This window comes from Sarcophilus harrisii, chromosome 1 (genome assembly GCF_902635505.1).
Source record: "Sarcophilus harrisii chromosome 1, mSarHar1.11, whole genome shotgun sequence".
NCBI classification, from domain to species: domain Eukaryota; kingdom Metazoa; phylum Chordata; class Mammalia; order Dasyuromorphia; family Dasyuridae; genus Sarcophilus; species Sarcophilus harrisii.
This window is the reverse complement of record NC_045426.1, coordinates 136,106,310-136,129,424: the sequence shown is the minus strand read 5'-3', so window position 1 is coordinate 136,129,424 and position 23,115 is coordinate 136,106,310. Positions and strand designations below refer to the sequence as shown.

General features: G+C 32.7%; 1 non-coding gene across 1 annotated transcript; it reads left to right on the top strand.

Annotated features, from left to right (window-relative positions):
* Positions 1-19,961: 19,961 nt before the first annotated feature.
* Positions 19,962-20,066, top strand: LOC111719056. The gene has a single exon (XR_002769359.1). It is a non-coding gene; the product is annotated as a U6 spliceosomal RNA (small nuclear RNA).
* Positions 20,067-23,115: the final 3,049 nt, after the last annotated feature.

Sequence of the window (23,115 nt, the reverse complement as noted above, 5' to 3'; positions counted from 1 at the left end):
GAATCTTCTGTTCACTGGGACTGCAAGTTAATAGATAGAGCACTGGGCCTGGAGTTAGGAGGATTCATTTTACTGACATAATTAGCTGTGTGACATTGTCCAGGTCACTTAATCCTATTTGCTTTAGTTTCCTCATCTGATAATTGACTGGAGAAGGAATGGCAAACCACTTTAATATCTTTGTCAAGAAAACACAAATGGGGTCACAAAGTTAGACACAATTGAAAATGTCTAAACAACAAAAACATTGATTCACTAATAAGAAAATTGTTAATTTTAAGGTACTTTGTCAGTCTGAGGATTCTTCATTTAAAACAAATTAAATATACAAAAAATGTATTATTAAAAATTGTAATCCTCACTAATTTAGATTACTTGTCTTGCTTATCAGTTGAAATGAGTAAATTTGTGCCATAGATGCAAGCTTCTCTGATAGATATATAGATTTGCTGACATCCAATCTAATCTTAAAACTGTGCAGAGTATATTATTTGAGTTGTTTCCACCTGTCTTCTTACTCTTATGTGAAGGATAGCAAATTTTCATTCTCAATACTGAAAAATGAGAATATTTATGCCTTAACTCCTTAACTTAAAGTAGTAAGTCCTTGTTGAAGGAGTTTTAACAAATGATGGTCTTTCTCCTGGATCCCTTTTCACACATTTTCCTTTTGGCCCACCACTTTAATGAAGAAAAAATTTGAGATTAAAAAGGGGAAGTGGGGAAAAATATTTTTAATTATTCTTTTCTGAAGTAAATCTAACAACAGGAGATTTGCCTGTTACTCAAAGTCTATAGTAGATATGTAATAAATACATGGATGAATAGCAAATCATTTATATACACGTGTGTGTGTGTGTGTGTGTGTGTGTGTGTGTGTCTATAATTTAGATTGGAGACCAAAAAGAGACAAGAGAGAATGAATATTCTAGTGAGAAAAGGATTTCCGACAAGAAAATGAAACCCAAAGAAAGGAAGTAAATTATCTAGTCACAGAGGGATGACCTTAATTCCTAAATTTTCTATTCTCCAAAGCTGAAATTTACCTCTACAACTCCTACCCGTTAGTTGTAGTTCTTCCATTTGGAGCCAAGCAAGACAAATATAATTTCTTATTCATATAACTTCAAACATTTGAAGATGTAAAACATATTTCAATTGTCTTCCCTTTTTCAGGTTAGACATTTCCAACTGCTTTTATAAATCTTTATATAATAAGATTTCTTATTTTCTTATCATCTGGTCAATAATTTGTAGGGACATAATAGTTTTTCAATGTCCTTTGTAAAATATAGATCAAGGATAAACACAATACTCTACATATAGGCTAATGAATAGAACAGAGTATAGAGGGAATAGCACATCCTTAGCCATAGACACTATGCCTCTTTCAATACATACTGAAATAATATTAATCATTGTGGCTTCTAGGTCATACTGTTTATACGCTTTGATTCAAAGTCCACTTTAAATCCTTAAATTCATTTCTCATAAGCTGTAAGACTATTAATTTTCATATTATCAAATTAATTCCAGCATTTCAATTTGAGATCTTATTTGGCTCTTAATGCTATACCCCAATGTATTCTATAGTTCTTGATTTCCTATAAATAGTGTTATCTGTAACTTTATCTACGTCATTTACAAAATTTTCAATAGATTAAGGCTAAAGAATAGAGTCCTATGCTACCAACTAGAGACCTTCTGCCTTAGAATAGAACAATTAATTAACACTCAGGGTCTGGTCATTCAGCAAGTACAAAATTGGCCTAATTCTACGATTATCCAGTCCACACTTCTCCATTTTGTCCACAGAGATGTTATGATAAACTTTGCAAGATGCTACGCTAAAATCTGGGTATGCAACCCATAACTTTATGTCATTGCTTTGCTTCAATAATAACAAAAGATGATATTTACACAAACATTATAAGGTTTGCAAAGCACTTCACACATATATGTTCTCTGATATCCACAAAATTGCTTTAGTAACAGGTATTTTTATTCACATTTTAAAAATAAAAAAACTAAGAATCTAAATGTCTTACCCTCAGTAGGATACATTATAAGTGTCTGAGGTTGAGTATAAATGCAGGCCTTGCTCCTTTAAACAATGTTCTTTTTGCTATACTATCTAGCTTCTCCTATTTTGCCTAATAACTCTCTGCAGAGGAAATAAAATCAGTCTGGGTCCATTTTGATTATCTATAAATACATTACCAATGATCAATATAGACAGTGAAATGTATGTATAGGACATATTGCTTCTAGGTGGGATGATCTAGAAAAAGCTATTTCTGAGAGTAAAGTTTTAACTAGGTTTTATAGATGATTGAGATGAAGTGTGATCAGATTTGTTTGGGTAAGCAAAAGACAGAAATAAGGAAGGATATTTCCTATATGAAAATACAATGAACAAATATATAGAGTGAATGTGGGAATTTTGAGGTGTGTTTATGGTATGACAAATCATGAATGGATGAGTTGGAAGATTTGTTAAAAATAAAAATGAAAAAAGAAGTCGGGCATCATCAATTGCACTTTAGATTGACACCTGGCATGGTGGACAAACACTGAATTTGTACTCAGGAAGACCTGGATTTCAATCCTCTGCACATTTTCTAGTTGTTTAACATGTGGCAGGCAAATCATTAAATTTCTGAGTCTTTGCTTGTCTTTAACATAGAAATATTAATAGTAATTAAATCACAGAGTAGTTGTGAGGATGAAATGAAATAATGTAAAATCTCCAAGTACAATAAAAATGCAGAAACTTATTATAAATTCTCTTAGCTATAGGATAGAAATAGACCAGAGAAATGAAACATAGCCATGAAACAGAGAGAAATGTCATTTATTCAGTTGTATCACGGATAGTTCTCCTGTGTTCAGTCAACCCTCAATCCATATGCAGAATTTCCATTGATGTCCATGGGAGTTCTGTGTGAGGTTTAAGTACAGAACACGCAATTGCAATCTGCCCTCTGGACAAAAAGAAGAAAAACTTGTTATGCAGACGGCAGAAGGGAAAAATTGTTGGCCATCCTACTTGAGACTGAGCCCACATGCTTAAAACATTATAAGCTCTTTGGGTGATCAAAAAGTGTCACACTAATAAGTCAGTCAGGGTAGTCTTCAACATGAAAGCACTTCAGTTTAAAAGCTTTCTTATGTTCATTAAAAAATTCAGACAAATACTCATTATGAACTAATTGGTTACAAATGTTAATTTTAAAAACCAAAGCTGGCTTTGGGTTGTCCTGGTATAGTTTTGATCCTTAAAGGTTTGAAATCCTAAGACACAGCATGAGCATTTCTCTCCCACCCTCCCTTTCTCTTCCTCTCCCTTTCCCTCTCCTTCTTTCCTTCTCTCCCTCTCTCCCTCTCTGTCTGTCTATCTGTCTCTCTCTCTTTGTCTCTGTCTGTCTCTGTCTTTGTCTCTCTGTCTCTGTCTCTGTCTGTCTCTCTCTTTCCTTCCCTCTTTCACAGGTGTTAGTTCTCCTCAAATATGAACAAACAAGGAGATTCCTCCAATCTCAGAGTTCCAGAATTAAATAAATCCTTCTAACTTCCATGTGATTTCAAAAATAAATCTCTTTTGATGTATCTTTCATCTTTCTTTTACTATTTTCATCATCAATTATATTAGAAGAATTTCATTAAAATTTAGACTTCATAGGGTTTAGGAGCTGGTATTTTTCATGGAATTTTTTTTCTATTTGTAATTTTTTCTTTCCTTTTCTTATTCCATCTTCATATATAATTTTGTGAAACATAATGGAATGGAATAAATCCTGCCCTTAGGTAATTCCTTGTTCCATCCTAAATCACCATATTCTCTATTTTGTTTTAAATTTTTGAATTATTATCTAAAATTTTTGTAGCAGAACAGGGATACTAAACTTTTCTTTGGACTACACTGTTGCAAATAGAACTACTGACTGTTCCTTTAATTCTTTGTCTCATGAACTATCTCAGTGCCTAAACACAAACTGTGCAACATAGTTGGAAGTAACTTCTACCTCCCTTATGCCCTTTAGAATTCCTCTTTTCCTCAACTCAGTTGCATCATCTACAACTTTCTCCCAATGCTGCCTCCTATCCAGTTGTTCCTGTCCTCTCTTCCTTCAAAAAATGCCTTATATTTATTTCTCCTTCTTTCTCTCTTTGCCCATCCCTATATACATATCTCTATATACATATATTTATGTGGTATATATGTATGTATGTGCATATGTGTGTATAAAATTGCTCCCTTCCCTCACAGTAGAACGTATTTTCTAGGAATATAGAAGCTATTTTGTTTTTGTCTTTTTATCCTCCCCTGATGACACTCCAATGCCTTATGCACAGTGGATTCAACATGTCTATTGAATTGAAATGAATTTCTAGAAAAAATGTAAATGCTATACATGACCAAAAGATATTTTAATATATTAAAGAGCTATGATTTAGATTTTTCTATCTTGCTTTTATTAACAAATTATCATCTAATTCATTTCATTAACGCATTTGTGGAATATATGCTTTTATTAAAGTGATTATAATACACAGATGTTTATCCTAAGAGGGTATGAAGCATTAAAAATCTATCAGTATGTACAAACCATCTAAATTTTTCCAGTTTCCCGTCCTTGGTATCATAGTTGAATTTCATTTGCTATTTGATCAATTACCAGTTTAAAATTTCCCTTTAGCATTTCTTTTAATTTTTGTTAACTAATGTGTCACTAACTAATCCTACTCCTTTGCTATTTATCTTTGGTTTATTCTTATTAGTACATTGGATTTTTCAGCTTCTTATTATCTCACCCAAGTATAATCATATTAGCCTTTTTTCCACTTGAAAACAGCCATTTCTACCCTTCACCTTCTATTTCATAAATAGAAAAAAAAATCTATGATACAATTTTTATTCCTTGTCCTTGTGGCCACCAACCACTACTTTCAAAAACTTAAGGAAACTTATTAAAACCCCTTTTGAAAGTCCATTAAATTATACTCAAATCTTCAAAAACTGAGATTTTTTAACTTTTATGGAAAATTCTAGTAGTTTACCTTATAGCAAGATCTCATGAGGTCAGCTTGTTTGTTTCTGAGACAAGACTCTAATTATCATAAAGAAAAGATTTCAATGATGAACAGGTGGATTTCACAAAAACCTTATAAGACTTGTATGAACTGATGCAAAGTGAAATGAACAGAATAAAGAAAGCATCATGCACAGTACCAGCAACATTATGTGATGACCAGCTGGGACTGACTCAGCTCTTCTCAGCAACACACTGATCCAAAACAAGAACAATGAACTTGTGAGGGAAAATGCTATCCAGAACCACAAAAAGAACTGATAGACTCTGGATGCAGATCAAAGCATTTTTCTGTACTTATTTTATCTTCATCATGTTTTCTTTTCTTTTGATCTTTTTCTTCTTTCACAACTGTGACTAATATGAAAATATGTTTTACATGATAGCACATGTATAAGTTATATCAAATTGCCTACCTTCTTTGGAAGAGGAAAGGGAAGGGAAGGAAGGAGAGGAAAAAAATGAAACTTAAAATCTTGTAAAAATGAATGCTAAAATTTGTATTGACATGTAATTAAGGGGAAAATAAAATACTATTTTAATTTAAAAAAAAAAAGGTTTCAATTCTCTCTTTAAGAGTGGATAAGAAAGATTCCAATATGTAAATAATTTTCTTACCTATCTGTGCCCTAGTACTACAATCTCTGCTATGATACTAAATCATAATAATATTTCATTATAAAGTTCATTTTTTACCAAATTCTATACAGGATGGACTAAAGGTCTAACCATGCAAAGTTATTATTAATATCATACCTTTTATCTAATTTCAAAAATCACTTCTACTTCATTTAATTGCTTTAAAAGCATATACAGATAAACTTTTTAGACAGTTTAATGATGACTATTCTGGGAATTCACTTATTTCCTTCAGTCAATTAGCCACAAAATATTAAGCATCATCATGTATTCAACATTATTATATGCTGTATCTAAGCTAAAGAATGAACTTTCCTTTGAGTTGCTTTTATTCTAATTGAGGAGAATGCATATGAAACTATTTTGTGGACAACGCATATGTGTGTATATGTGTATATAATATGATATAATATGATATGGTATGATACAATACGATGTGATGTGATGCAATGCAATGTGATGTGATACGATATGATATAATATAATTAATATGTTAAATTACAATACAATGCAATGTAATATAATATAATATATATGTATATATTAATTAAGAGTTATAATGCTGGGGCTATAAGTGCTATAAGAGTCTGAGAAGAGAGAGAGATAAATGAGGCCTAAAAGATTCATAGGAGAAGTGAGATTTAAACTGAACTTAATAATGGGTAGTATTTTGAGATAATAAAATGAGAGACCAGATATTCCAAACCAAGAGAACAAATATAAATGAAGGTCCAAAGTTGGAAGCAAGCAGTGTTTTCTACTGTATTTTCCATCATTAAGTAAAGATGATTTGGTTCTATCAATTTATATAAATTATTTTAGTAGCTCAATAATTTCTCTTCTATTTTGTGCCTTAAGATCATCCCATCCATGACAGAGTACAGAAGGTAGAGAGCACATGTCTTCCCCATCTTAAAAAGATGTTGCTTTTGTACATATAGACATTTGGGATGTTCTGCTTTTATATCTTTCTTACTCTGTATAATGAATGTTCCATTTTCTCTTAGGTAAGGCTAGATTTTTCTATGGATTCTTCCTTAATGTTTATACTTCTAATCTAAAGAACTCACTGTTTTATTATTAGCTTATTGTTCAGTTTTACCAGAAGGCATACTTCCTTCATCGTTAAGACAACAAGAAAATTTACTTAGTAGGGAAAGAATCCAGAACATAAAATGTTCTCTGAGCCAAGACTTAAAATTTTGAATATTAAATGGTGAAAATCATTAAGTAAGGGAAAAGATGGGAAATAGTTATAGTTATACCATATCAGATGTCCTTCCAGCTCAGATTGCTTTGTGTCTAATGGCCAACTGTACTCCCTAATAGTTGCCAATATTTAGAGTTTTCATTGAAATTTAAGTAATCCACGATGTTTCTGACTACTAGTGCCCAGCTCAATAAGATAATGAATGAATAATGTTCATTGTTTGATTCCTTTGCTTTGTTCTGTCAATGTTCCAAAGACAAATACATCTCGTGTTACGTATTTTGTCATGCAATGTATATATCCAACATGCTAGCTGTGCTGCTAAATAGCCTCATCAATATTTCCCAAGATGTTACACTTAAAGAAGGAATAATTTCTTCAAATAATATTGACTTGAAGCCCATAGTGTAGATTCTAGCATTAGTTCTCTCTCTAATTAGCTATCTGACAATGAGTGAATTTGTCCAGTCCTCTAACTCCAAATCAGTCCAGTCCTCTTAAATTCAGTTTGATTTCTTTGTAAAATAAGGGAAATTAACTAGAGGGTCTTTTAAATCCCTTCCAAATCTAAGATTTTATAATATACATTTTTAGCTTTGAAGTAATTGACAGAAAATTAGTGAAAGGATCTTAGAGTTGTGATCAATCTTTTTTTTTTTAAAAAGTATCTGATATTCTGCTTAGTATTATACTACACATCTGGGAGTCTATGAGAGTCAAATGAATCACCTGAGCAAAAATTATATGCATAACTTTTTTATGGTAGCAAAATCTGGAAACAAAGTGAATCCTATCACTTGGAGAATAGACTATGGAAGGAACATAATAGAATAATATTGCAGTGTAAGAATTATGAATGCACTTCTGTCTGAGATGACAACCTAAATGGAACAGGCTACCCAGGTTTCAAATATTTGCTCTTGCAAAAATCTGAAATGTGTACCAGGTCAAATAATGATCAAAAAATGCAATGAGATGCTATATAGTTAATTAGTCCTTCCATTTCAGAGCTGCATTACAAAAAAAGAAAGTTAGCCAGAAGCCTCTAAGTAATAGAAAAGTGGATTGTCAACAAAACTCAATATAAGTATAGACCAATAAGCCCAGATTCACAACTCAACAAATCAAATACTCATGTAACCTGCAAAATTCAGTATCTAGAGTGAACAAGAATAGAGTCCCCTGGGAAAGACCAAGGGACATCTGAAACCTCCATGGTAGTTAAAAAAATAAAAGCCCTAGGCTTAAAATAGGACAACTCAGGGGATTCTAAAGTTCTTTCCATTTCTCTGAAGATAAGCACCATAAGTACCATAGACCTGAAAATCCAAAACTCTGAACCATAAAGATAGGAGCTGAATGCCAGTGGGTGAATGTCAGGAACTACCAAGATAATACCAAATAGGACCAATCACATCACCCAAAAGTTCAAGAAAGGGCAGAGCCTAGCCCTGGCACAAAACCCCAATCTAAGAACTATAGTTGAAGAGATGAGTAAACCAAAGAAAACATCAGAGGTGTTAAAAAAAAAAAAACAGTATAGCTCCAAAGAGTTCCAAAAAGGAGTAAGTACTATAAGCAATGATTCAAAGGAGAGGGGAAAGAATGTATACATACACAAACACCCACATATGCATATATACATGTATATACACATATGCACATACACTCTTTTCCCCATAAGAACTACAAGGACTATAAATATAACAAGAAATTTTTAAAAGAATAAAACCTCTAGAAGAAAGTATTGATGGAGATCCATCTATCTTTCAACTATCCTATCCTATCTCCATCAGTGATACTTCATAGAGAATTTGGCATTTGAATAAGAACATTCGAAGATCATCCCACCAGGTTACCAGTGGCCCATAGCTGAATGAGGTGATGAAACTGAGGTGTGATGTTTATAGGAACTTCTGTGACTCTAGAAATAAATTACTCTCATGTTAAAAAGAACTACACCATATGATATGTGGGACCTAGCCTGACTCCTCAACAATTTTCTAATAGACATGTTCTTTTGGCCACAAAGACATGTGACAAAGGAATATAATTAGTGGTATGGGGAAGCCTTCAGAATAGGTGATCAACTGATGGTTGTCAAGTGATTTTGTCTTTAAATACAGAAAAAAACTCCATATGATATCACTCTTGTTTTCATTATGATTATGATTGTGATTGTTATTATTATTATATAATTTCTGGAAGATACTTTGGCAAGAATGTTATATTACATAGGAGGAAAAATAATGCACAAAGGAACTTCAGGATAACTTGGACCTTCATTCACCAAGTGAAAACCCAATGCTTAGTTACATGCTACTTAATAGCTCTCGAACTTGATTAACTCAAAATCTTTCGGGATCTCAATTGTTCAACTGTAAATGAAGAATGAATGAACTAAATGAAAGATAGGCTAAAATCCCTTTGAGTTTTAAATATTATAAGTATCCCACCAGTTCCTCAGAACTCAAAATTTTTTCTGCCCAGATGACCTAAGTGTCCACCATATTGTTGTTCTCAAAATTTTGCTCTAATCTCTGAGCCCACAGTTAATTATTTTGGTATTAATCTCAAATGTAAAAGATTAGACCAGGGTGCAAAGGCTCCTTCAAAATGGACACATTCAATTCATCAGAACAAAAAGGATTTTATGCTCTTTTATCATTTTAAGCACATAATGTTCTATTTCATATCCTGATATGATAGATCTAGGATTAGTGTAATTGTATCCTGCTAGAACAATTTGCTTCATAGCTGAGAAATACTGGAGCTATACTCCTGGCTTCATTCTAATGTACTATTTATTCTGCTGTGAATATTATATTTTATGAGAGACATTTTCTAAGAACAAAACATATTCAAAATGTAGAAAATCATATAGAAGTGTACATTTATTTAAGGGGTTACCAGTAAATATTTAATGACAAGTTCTCAAAAAAATTATACACTCTTAAATTTAATCTGCATTATCATTTTCCATCATTTCCTTTTTATACAATCAACAGAGAAATAAATCAAGCTCTGCTTTGTAGTATTCCCTTATTTCTAAGGTGTAAGTGTTTACACTGAAATTTTAATAATAAATTCTCACCAGTTAAAACTGGTTTTATTATGCAACTTCATTTATTTACCACAATATTGAACCAAACTATATTGAATATAAAAATTTAGGGACTGGGTTGATATGTGTTTCAGTCCTTTTAAACTTAGTGAATAAAATGGGATACTTCTGTGTATATCTTAGAATCTAAGAATTAGAAGACATCTCAGAGGCTATTTAGTCCAACCCATTCCTATGCTTCAACCTGCTCAACACATGGTCATCTGACTTTTTTAAAAGATCTCTAGCAAGGGAAAGAGCAATCCTGCCTGAGGGAACTCATTTTGGTTTGGGAAATTTTCCTTTTATCAGAATGAAATTGGCCCTTGTGAATCTTCATTACTCCTAGTTTTGCTTCTAGACTCAAACAGAAGAACCCTCATCTACAGGAAGACCGGACTTCAAATGTGATTTCAGATGCTTACTAGCTGTATAACTAAGCATTTATCTAAGCAGGTTACCTAAACTATGTTTGCCTCAGTTTCCTAAACTATAAAATAAAGATAATAATAGTACCTATTTCCCAGGGTTTTGAAAGGATCAAATGAGATTATATTTGTTTAAAGAAAAGAAAGCATATCACATATACTTTCTCTTAAGGCTAAACACCTCAAATTTCTATAATTAAGGAGGCAACTTGATAAAATGGAAAGAACTCTGCCCCTCTAACTTATTGCATGACCTAAAATGTCACTTAACCTCTGAATTGTGGTTTCTTCATCTATAAAATGAAGGTATTCACCATCATTAGATAGTCTATAGGGTCTTTTCTAGTTCTAAATCTAATTCTAAGGCCATACGGCTGTTCAAATTGTATGACCACAAGATCTTAACTATCTTGGTTGCACTGCTCTGGTTCCTACATTACCTGTTTCTGCCCCCCTAAACTACAGTGTCAAGAATTGAACACAATACTTCATATATGGTCAAGTCAGGGGAATTCCAGTGGAATTCTCAGCATACTTCTTGGTTCTGTATATTTATTCTTTCTTCAGGAAGCCATATTGTACTATTGACATACTATTGAGTCTTAATCAAAAGAACTACTTTCTAGCCATGCCTCTTTTACCTGGTCCTTCCTAAATTGAATTTTTGAGATTAAGAATAAGACTTTCCATTTATAGTTGCATCTTCTTCAATTCAGATCAACTTTTAGTCTATCCAGAAAAGATTCAGAATTTCTTAAAATTCATTTTGAAATTAAGCACAATTGCACAACTTGAATCTTAATTTAATTTTGCCTTTAAAAATAAGATGGCACACTTCTGTGAATAGTTATTCTCCTTTCTCTACCAACCTCAATTATTTAGACAATTAGGTGGCTTAATGTGACTAGAATAATGACCTTGGAGTAGGGAATCTATTAGCATATCAATAAACATTCATTAATCCTTTACTATGTTCTGATACTTTGCTAAGTAGTAGGGATACCCCCAAAAAAGACCTGAAAGTTTTGAATTCATATCCTATCTGACACTTATTTTGCATCCCTAGGCAAATGACTCAATCTTGTCTCAACCTCAATCTCCATATCTGCAAAATACAGATAACAGCAAATATCATACAAGGTTGCTGTGAGGATCAAGTTAGATAAGATATGTAAAATATTTTATAAAACTTGTGTTTAACTCTGAACTATATATCAGTCTTAAAAGATTCTGATTTAAGTGATATTCTTCCTTTCATATCCACAAACCACAATCCTTATATGACTTAGTAGATGGTGTTTCAGAGTATTATTGACCCCCAAAATATTGTTTTCCTCATGTTAATCTGGTATTGAATTTCTCCAGGTTCATCACCAGGATTATGTTTGAATTCTTAATTCTCAGGTTGACTTGAGCTACTCACTCTGAAGCATTTCTGATCTGGTACTTCTTGTGGTATTAGAGTACAAAGGAACACAGCTTCTCTGTGGCAAACTACTCATCATGATGATTTTTAGGTAGGTCACTATGTAATTCTCTGCCACTCTATTTTTTTGATCTTGTGAATAGTGGCATTTATACAATGGATAAGGTGTTCAATTATTCGCTGATATTGTCAGTAGAGTTGTATATTAGAATAAATGTTTCAACCATTCTGGGAAACAAGTTTGTAATCATATGAGAAAAATTATTATATCTATATCTTTCAGATATATAGATATATAGATATTCTTAGAGATCCTATTGTTGGTCTTATATTATGGTGAAGTTAAAGACAGAAAGTAAATTTCTATATTTAGTACATATGTATTAAGATGTTCATAAGAGGAAACCAAGATGGTAGAGAGGACACACATGTCTTTCTGAGCTTTCCTCTACACTCAAAATATTTTATGAAACTCAGCTTCTGAATTAGTGCTTGGCTGTCAGAACCCATGAATATTAGGAATACAACACATTACCAGTAGAAGATAATCTTGAAATTCACCAGAAAAGGTCTGTTTTCACTAACTGTATGGGTACTGAATGGGGCTAGGCCAGGCACAGACTCAGGCAGATAGGCAGTGAGAGTATGGAGAACAGTTGCACTGAGAGACCAGAGGGAGGTGCGGGGGGGTGGGTCTCCACCAGCAGAAAATCTGGAGGGAAAACTGTACCATAGTGTTGGCTACTCTGCCCTGGCAGTAATCAAGTAGATCAGTAGAGAACCATAAACACAGAGGGCAAAGACTATAACCCCAAAATGCTAGAGTTTCTCGGGACCTGACCACACTCACCCAGCACTGAGAGGGACTCAGCACAATCTCAGCACTCAACCACTAATCCCAGCACCACCACTGCTGCTTCACTCCCACTTCCTGTTGTCTGTAGAGACAGCTTGGAAATACCTCACTGCCCCATAAGCAGAACAAAGCATTGTTTTTTGTTTGTTTGTTTGTTTTTGTTTTAATAAGTAAAAAGACAAAGTGGGCTCTAACTATAAACAGCTTCTATACTGAAAGACAGCAGATTTCAAACCTGAGGACACTAAAAACAGTTTGTCTCTAGATGAAAACCCACAGGTGGATATAATCTGATCCCCATCACATAAGGCTCTCATAGAAGAAATTTTAAAAAGATCTTTAAAAAGAGCTAGAAGAAAAAATGGGAAAAGGAAAGGAAAGCTTTGCAAGATAATTTTAGAAAAGGTATATAATTAATTAAAAGATAGAGTGGAAAAAGAAAGCAAGACCCTGAAAAACAGAATTTGTGAATTGGAAAAAGAAAATAACTCCTTAAAAATAAAATTGGCGAGATGGAAAAAAATTCCATAGAAAAAATAACTCATTTAAAAACTCAATTGTACAAATACAAAAAGAAATAAAAAAGTAAATGAAGGAAATAATTTATTAAAAGTCAGAATTAAACAAATGGAAATGAATGACTCAAGGAGACATCAAGAATCAATCAAGCAAAACTAAAAAAATGAAAAAATAAAAAAATGTTAAATACCTACTTGGGAAAACAACAGACCTGGAAAATAGATCTAGGAGAGAGAATCTAAAAATTATTGGACCCCCAAAAATCATGATAAAAAAAGAACCTAGACACTATTTTTCAGGAAACCATCAAAGAGAACTGCCCAGAGGTCATAGAATAAGAAGGTAAAAAATAGCCATTGAAAGAATTCATCAATCATCTACTAAAAGAGGTCCCAAAATTAAAACTCCAAGAAATATTGTGGCTAAATTCCAGAACTATCAGACCAAGGGAAAAATACTACAAGCAGCCAGAAAAAAATTCAAATACTGAGGAGTCACAATAAGGATTACTCAGGATCTATCAGTGTCCACATTAAAGGATTGAAGGGCCTGGAATCTGATATTCCAAAAGGTAAAGGAACTTGGTGAGCAGCTAAGAATAATTTACCTAGCCAAACTGAGCATTTTCTCCCAGGGAAGAATATGGACATTCAATGAAATAGATGAATTCCATTTATTTCTGATGAAAAAACAGAGCTAAACAAAAAAAAAAAAAAAAAAAAAAAAAAAAATTGACCTCCAAATATAAGACTCAAGAGAAGCATAAAAAGGTAAAAAGAACTCTTGAGAACTGCATTTCTGTTATGGGTACACATAAAGAACCCATTTTGCAGTTGTAATATAAAAAAGAAACTAGAGGTAGAAAGGAAATTGTACCAGAAAAAGGGTAAAGTGAGGGTACTACATCTCATAAAGAGGCAAAAGAAACCTATTATATCTGAGGGGGATGAACATAGTGTGAATCTTACTCTCATCCGAATTGGCTCAAAGAGAAAATATTAGACATATTTCATTTACAGAGAAACTTCTCCCACTTCATTGAAAAGTGGGAGGGGGAAAGGGAAAAGGGAAGGGATAGGATAAATAGAAGGGAATACAGAAAATAGTAAAAGAAACATTTAAGAAAAGGGGAGGGACTCTAAGGGGGAGGGAGGAACTCTAAAGAGAGAAGGCTGCATGAAGTAAGTGGTGCTCATAAGTTAAATACTGGGGAGAGGGTAAGGAGGAAAGGAAAAAGAAAAGCATAATCTAAGGATAATAAGATAGCAGGAAATACAGAATTAGTAGTTTTAACAATAAATGTGAATGGGGTAAACTCTCCCATAAAGCAGAGGCAGATAGCAGACTGGATTAAAAGCCAGAATCCTACAATATATTGTTTACAGGAAACACACTTGAAGCAGGGTGATATATACCAAGCAAAGGTAAAAGGCTGGAGCAGAATTTGCTATGCTTCAGGTAAAGTCAAAAAAAAGCAGGGTAGTTATCTTGATCTCAGATCAAGCAAAAGCAAAAATTGATCTAATTAAAAGAGATAAAGAAGGACATGCTATCATCACACTATATCTTGCTAAAGGGTAGCATAGATAATTAAGCATTATCAATCCTAAACATTTATGCACCAAGTGGTATAGTATTTAAATTCCTAAAGGAGATGTTAAGAGAGCTGCAAGAAGAAATAGACAGCAAAACTATAATAGTGGGAGGTCACAACATTGCACTATCAAAACTAGAAAAATCAAACCACAAAATAAATAAGACAGAAGTTAAAGAGGTAAATAGAACACTAGAAAAGTTAGGTATGATAGATCTTTGGAGAAAACTAAATGGAGATGGAAAGACAGAAAGACAGAAGAGAGCACTTTCTTCTTGACAGTTCATGAAACCTATACAAAAATGGCCATTTATTAGGACATAAAGACCTCAAATTCAAAATGCAGAAAGGCAGAAATACTAAATCCATCCTTTTCAGATCACAATGCAATAAAAATTACATTCAATAAAAAGTCAGGGGAAAATAGACCAAAAAATAATTGGAAAATAAATAATCTCATCCTAAAGAATTAATGAGTAAAACAGCAAATCATATACACAATTAAATATTTCACCCAAGAGAATGACAATAATGAGACAACATACAAAAGTGTGTGGGATGGAGCCAAAGCAGTAATAAGGGGAAACTTTATATCTCTAAAGACTTACTTGAATAAAACAGAGAAAGAGAAAATCAATGAATTAGGCTTGCAACTAAAAAAGCTAGAAAAAGAGCAAATTTAAAACTCCCAATCAAATACTTAACTTGAAAATTCTAAAATTAAAAGATGAGATTAATAAAATTGAAAGTAAAAAAAAACTATTGAATTAATAAATAAAACTAAGAGTTGGTTCTATGAAAAAAACTAACAAAATAGATAAACCTTTGGTAAATTTAATTAGAAAAAGGAAAGAGGTAAATTGTTAGTCTTAAAAAAAGAAAAGGGAGAACATTCCACTAATGAAAAGGAGATTAGGAGTTACTTTGCCCACCTTCATGACAATAAATTTGATAACAAATGAAATGGATGAATAATGTCAAAAATATAGGTTGCCCAGATTAATAGAGGAAGAAGTAAATTGGTTAAATAGTCCTATTTTAGAAAAAGAAATAGAACAAGCTATTAATTAACTCCTTAAGAACAAATTCCCAGGACTAGATGGATTTACATGTGAATTCTACCAAACATTTAAAGAACAATTAACTCCAATAATATAAACTATTACAAAAAAAGGGCAAGAAGGAGTCCTACCAAATTCCTTTAATGACACAGACATGTTACTGATACCTAAACCAGGTAGGACAAAAACAGAGAAAGAAAATTATACACCAATCTCCCTAATGAATATTGATAATTTTCTTAAATAAAATATTAGCAAAAAGATTACAGAAAAGCATCCCCAGGATAATATACCATGACCAAGTAGGATTTATACCAGGAATACAGGACTGGTTCAATACCAGGAAAACTATTAGCATAATTAACTATATCAATAACCAAATTAACAAAAACTTTATGATCATCTCAATATGTGCAGAAAAAGCATTTGATAAAATCCAACACCCATTCCTATTAAAAAAAAAAAAAACACTAGAGAGTATAGGAATAAATAAACGTTTCCTTAAAGTAGTCAGTGGCATCTATTTAAAACAGCAATAAGCATCATATGTAACGGGGATAAACTGGACCATTCCCAATAAGATCAGGAGTGAAACAAGGTTGACCACTATCACCATTACTATTCAATATTGTATTAGAAATGCTAGCTTTGGCAATAAGAGATGAAAAAGAGATTAAAGGAATTAGAGTAGGTAATGAGGAAACCAAATTATCACTCTTTGCAGATGATATGATAGTACATTTAGAGAACCCCAGAGAATCTACTTAAAAGCTATTAGAAATAATCCACAACTTTAGAAATATTGCAGTAAACAAAATAAATCCACATAAATCATCAGCATTTTTATACACTATCAACAAAATCCAACAGAAAGAGATACAAAGAGAAATTCCATTTAAAATAACTGTTGATAGTATAAAATATTTGGGACTCTATCTGCTAAGGGAAAATCAGCAACTATATGAGCAAAACTACAAAAAACTTCAAAGTCAAATCTAAACAATTGGAAAAATATTAAGTGCTCTTGGATAGGTCAAGTGAATATACTAAAGATGATGATACTACCTAAACTAATCTATTTATTTAATGCTATACCAATCAGACTCCCAAGAAACTATTTTAATTACCTAGAAAAAAATAACAACAAAATTCATCTGAAAGAACAAAAAGTTAAGAATTTCAAGAGAACTAATGAAAAAAAATCAAATGAAGGTGGCCTAGCTGTACCTAATCTAACACTATATTATAAAGCAGCAGTCACAAACACCTTTTGGTATTGGCTAAGAAGTAGATTAGTGGAATAGGTTAGGTTTACAGGACAAAATAATCAATAACTATAGCAATCTAGTGTAAAGACCCCAACTTTTGGGATAAGAATTCACTATTTGACAAAAACTGCTGGGAAAATTGGAAACTAGGCATGGACCCACACTTAACACTGTACACCAAGATAAGATCAAAATGGGTTCATGATCTAGGCATAAAGAATGAAATTATAAATAAATTAGAAGAACATAGGATATTTACCTCTCAGCCCTGTGGAGGAGGAAGGAATTTGTTACCAAAGAAGAACTAGAGAATATTATGATCACAAAATAGGAAATTTTTGATTATATAAAGTTAAAAAGCTTTTGTACAAATAAAACTAATGCAGACAAGATTAGAAGAGAAGCAATACACTGGGAAAACATTTTTACAGTTAAAGGTTCTGACAAAAGTCTCATTTCCAAATTATATAGAGAATAGACTCTAACTTATAGGAAATCAAGCCATGTTCCAATTGATAAATAGTCAAAGAATATGAACAGACAATTTTCAGATGAAGAAAACGAAACGCTTTCTAGTCATAAGAAAAGGTGCTTCAAATCAGTATAGATTAGAGAAATGCAAATTAAGACAATTCTGAGATACCACTCCATACCTCTCATATTGGCTAAGATGACAGGAAAATATAATGATGAATGTTGGAGGGGAGGTAGGAAAACTGGGACACTGATGCATTGTTAGTGGAGTTGTGAAGGGATCCAAACGTTCTGGAGAGCAATTTGGAACTATACTCAAAAAGTTATAAAATTGTGAATACCCTTTGATCCAGCAGTGTTACTACTAGTCATATATCCCAAAGAGATATTAAAGAAGGAAAAGGGACCTGTATGTGCAAAAATGTTTGTGGCAGCCCTGTTTGTAGTGGCTAGAAACTGGAAATTGAATGGATGCCCATCAATTGGAGAATGGCTGAGTAAATTGTGCTATACGAATGTTATGGAATATTATTGTTTTGCAAGAAATGACCAGCAGGATGAATACAGAGAGGCTTGGAGAGACTTACACGAACTGATGCTAAGTAAAATGAGCAGAACCAGGAGATCATTATACACTGCAGCAACAATACTATATAAGGATCAATTCTGATGGAAGTGACTCTCTTCAACAATGCGAGGATCCAAATCAGTTCCAGTTGATCAGTAATGAACAGAACCAGCTACACCCAGTGAAAAACACTGGGAAATGAGTGTGGACCACAACATAGCATTTTTCACTCTTTCTGTTATTGTTTGCTTGCAATTTCGTTTACTTGCATTCTTCTCAGGTTATTTTTACCTTCTTTCCAAATCTGATTTTTCTTGTGCAACAAGATAACTGTAGAAATATATATACATATATTGTATTTAACATATACTTTAACATATTTAACATGTATTGGATTACCTGCCATGTAGGGAAGGGGGTGGAGGGAAGGAGAGGAAAAGTTGGAACAGAAGTTTTTGCAAGATGTCAATATTGAGAAATTGCCCATGCATATGTTCTATCAATAAAAAGCTATTAAAAAAGATATTTATAAGAGCACTTTTGCAATAGCAAATAACTGGAAACAAAGTGCATACTCCTCAACTGTGAAATGGCTAAATAAATTGTAGTATATGAATATCATGGAATTTTATTGAGGTGTAAAAAATTATAAATAAATGAATTCAGAATTTGATGGGAGTATATATTCCACCTCCCCTACCTGGGTCTGCTTACTTCAACTCTTTATAAGTTCACAGAAGTTTCCCATCAAATTCTGTGTATATATATATATATATATATATATATATATATATATATATACACACACACACACACACAGAGAGGGAGAATATTCATATAGGAAGAAGAAGTGTGTAACAGAGACAATCTCAAAGCCAGAAAGATCTAGGTTCAAGCCCAACTTCTGATACATATTGATTGTATGAACCTGAGCCATACAATTCTCCATGTCCTAAGCAACTGTCTAAAATATAATTTGGAGAGAATGTATAATGCTGCATTCTGCTTTGGTAGAGAAATTTTTCACTTGCAAGGTCCATATGTCAGTAACTTCTTGTTTCCTATTCCCCATTCATATATCTATATTAATGTATGTATTGAGTGAAATGGGGACAGGTGTATTTGCATGATTGTCTGTAGTAGTTACCAGATCTTCTTTTCCCCTCATAGCATGAGGCACAGATGGTTTAATCTAGACCTCGAAGGAAGTAGAATAGGATAGGAATAAAATAAATAGGTAAAAAAGTAAACTCATACCTTTCAATTCACTGATACTATGAATCATATGAACTGTGTATCTCTAGGGATGAAGGGAATTGATTCTCTAGAGAGAACTTAAATTAATTCCCTTCTTGAAGCTTTAACCTTTGGATGATGCTATTGGTCCCTGCAGAAATTGGTACTCATCATTGGGGAGGGGAGAGGGGAGTATTATTTGGCCCCTTAGCAACCCAAGTTATTTTCCAATCATTGCAAGACTGCCTGTGGCAGTGTTACAAGTGTGGAACTATGTAGATTCCTGGAATATCAAAAAAGATGATATTATTAGGCTCAAGTATCTTTTCTGTATTCTGCTTGCTTTATGTTTTATGATGATACTTTATGATGATACATATGATGATACATATGATGATATGAGAGTTATAAATTTGTCTGATTTGCATGTTTCCAGATAGGAGGCCTTCTGGGTAGGAATACGAATCATATAGAATATTAATATCTAGTGTTTGCTTTGGCCCCACATATACAAAAATTGGAACAATTCAGAGAAAATTAGCATGGCTCCTGAATAAGGATGACATGCAAATTTGTGAATAATTCATTTTTTTAATTGAAGGCCGTTTAAGGTGGAATCTGCCTCTAAGTGAGTCTAAAACTATGGTCATATGTTATATTTATGCCTTTAATTGAAATTATATTTGCATCAGATTCATTGATTTGTATAAGAAAGAAAAAAAGAAAAAAGGAATTCACATTGATATAAATTAGTCATGAAGTTTCCATGAGAATTGATTACCATTATTGTTAGTGAATATGTGTATACCAGTATAATTCTAATTGAGTGATATCTCAACATATCACTAATAGTCTCATTGTTGTGACTCTTGCTTTGCTATATATTGAAAATATCTCTTAAAAGTATCCACAGATAGGGTCCTAGCTTCAGTTCAGATTCACCTCAGACACTTAATTCTTCCTATCTGTGTGATACTGGCAAAGTCACTTAACCCCAATTGCCTTGTCAGAAAATAGGCATCCTGAAAGCCAATGATGACTACAGTGAAAATACTAGATTTGAGGTAGCATATAGCTTATTTTCAGTTATTTCTTTTGTGATATTTAATCTTCTATTCTTGTGTATAAGCCTCAAATTCTTTGTGAATAATTGGGAACATCTTTTCCTTAGAGGGTGCAGTTCCAAAACAGGAATAAGGAAGTTAGAAATTTGTCCATGGTATTAGGGGCAATTTAGTCACAAAAATTGTACAAAAAATCTTTCACTAAGTCTGATAGAAACAGAATTAGGTTTACATTTAATTACTAGAAATTATGTGTAACTTGGGAAAAAAAGATGGATTCATTTGAATCTGTGTGTGTGTGTGTGGGGGGGGTTTCTATGTTTTTTTGTTTGTTTGTTTGTTTGTTTTGCTGAGGCAATTGGGGTTAAGTGACTTGCCCAGGGTCACACAGGTAGGTAGTGTTAAAAATGTTTGAGATCAGATTTGAACTCAAGTCCTCCTGACTTCAGGACTGGAATTCTATCTACTGTACCACCTAGATGCCCCAAAGAAAAATAGAATGGGTGAACACACTTCAGAGACTATTACTAAATTTATTTCATCATTCCAAATAATATTAGAAAACAGATGTCATATCAATGCTCCAAGTATCCATTTTAATCTTAATAAAAATTCTGAGAATTTGTTAATAAACATGCATCATGATTAAACAAAACATTTGTCTTTAGTGCATTTAGTTGGCTTCCCAGAAACAATTCAACAAAATCTCAGAAGAAAGATAAAAAAAAAGGAATAAAAGAAAACCTTCATATATACCATTGTATTCATAAGCAAAAAAATGGCATAATCTCTGAAGTACATAATATATGCTAACATTTGAATTTTACAGTGAAATCTTAAAATGTAAGATCTTCCATTTTCTTTTTTAAATTAAGAAAAACTCAAAAGTAATTCAAAGGGCAATATCCCTGGATTACTCACAACCTGTTTTCAAAATGCCACTACAATATACAAGCTATAAAAATAATTTAAAATAATCCTGGACCTCATGTCAGTCTTCAATTTGGGCAGAGTCCATTTTGCTTTGACTTGAAGTGTTGGTTATTACAGAGCCTGGCATAATATAGGTACTAAATAAATGCTTTTTGACTGACTATTATTGGCTGACTGGGACTAAAAATGATAATAATTTGATGGGTGTGATTTTTATGCACTCTGATAAAGAAAAGATACAAGGAAAAATTTCAAGAATTTTTTACTTGCCACCACTTGTAAGCAAAATCTTCAGTACTTTGTAAGCAATTTTGGGTTTCCTGAATTCATCAATATTCTAAGACAAATCTTGTTAGAGTTGCTGTTTTCAGAGTATATAAATGTTTTCTCAGATCCATTACCCATACTAAGGGTAACTGAAGTGGGATCTGGTGTTATTCAACTTATTTATATGTAATAAAAAGACCTAGAAGCTAGTGTCCAGAAATGTTTCTAATAACTTAGGAATTCTCTTAACTATCATTAAAGTCCTTGGAGCTGTCATCTAGAAAAATAACTCACTGACAACTGTATTTGAATCTTACGTGTAATTATTAATGATTCAATATGGAAGTTTTCCCCAGAGTGAGGGATTGATGATTAGCCTAGAGATACTTGAGATTAACTACCAGTAAAAGCCAAGAAAACTTTATATGCAACAGATCTTCATGAGCTAGAAATTATCACTAACTTCTTTTTCTTAGGCAGCACATTGTCCATTGACTTGTATTGAATGATAGCTTAGATGATGAAATCCAGAAGGTCATCTCTCCCTTTGGGAAGGTTGTAAGTGTAGTTTGGTGAACATTTGACAACAAGTTCAAAAGCAAAGTGAAGATCTCTCAAGAAGTGGTGCTCTTCAACTTCTTGAGCAGAAAAATCTAGACCTACCCTATTCATTAAACAGCTGCCTTCTTGGATTGTTTTGTCAATATGGCAAGATAACCAAGCCCTACAGCCAAGGTCACAAAAACTGGAAGGGAGTCAGTTTGACAGCATTAATGTTGTCCTTGTTGCAACATAATTCCATGGAATAGCCATGTGTAGAAAACAAATGATGGCAAATATCCAAACATTATGGTGTAGTTCTGATACATGTGCATATTTAGAGTTTGTCATGTTTCTACCATCAATGGTATTGTGCCCATACTTAGAACTTAAATGTTGTAAGTTATATAGTATCATCTTTACTATACCATACCATCTTAAAATAATATTGCTAGAGAATGGAAATTGACATGTCTTTGTAACAAAATAAAATATTCATGTATTAAGTACCTTTGATATACATGGCTATATTTATTAAGAAACAGAATGATCCTCAATCTTTGCCTGCAAGAAGCTTATATCCTACTAAGGAAAAAACCTGTAAAATATAAGTATGTACAAGTTCATTTGAGAGGAAGAGAGCACTAGCAATTAGGGGGATCAGGAAAGGCAAAGATCCCTATTCTCCAGGACCCCTCTTCTGGCTAATGATTATTAACTTTGTGAGAAATATATATTCTACTTAGTTTTAAAAAAGTAAAAAGGAAAGGAATCCCTTTCCTGCATTTGAGTGGTAAGAAGAGAGTAAATGAGAAACAAATGAAAAGTAGCCCATTTAC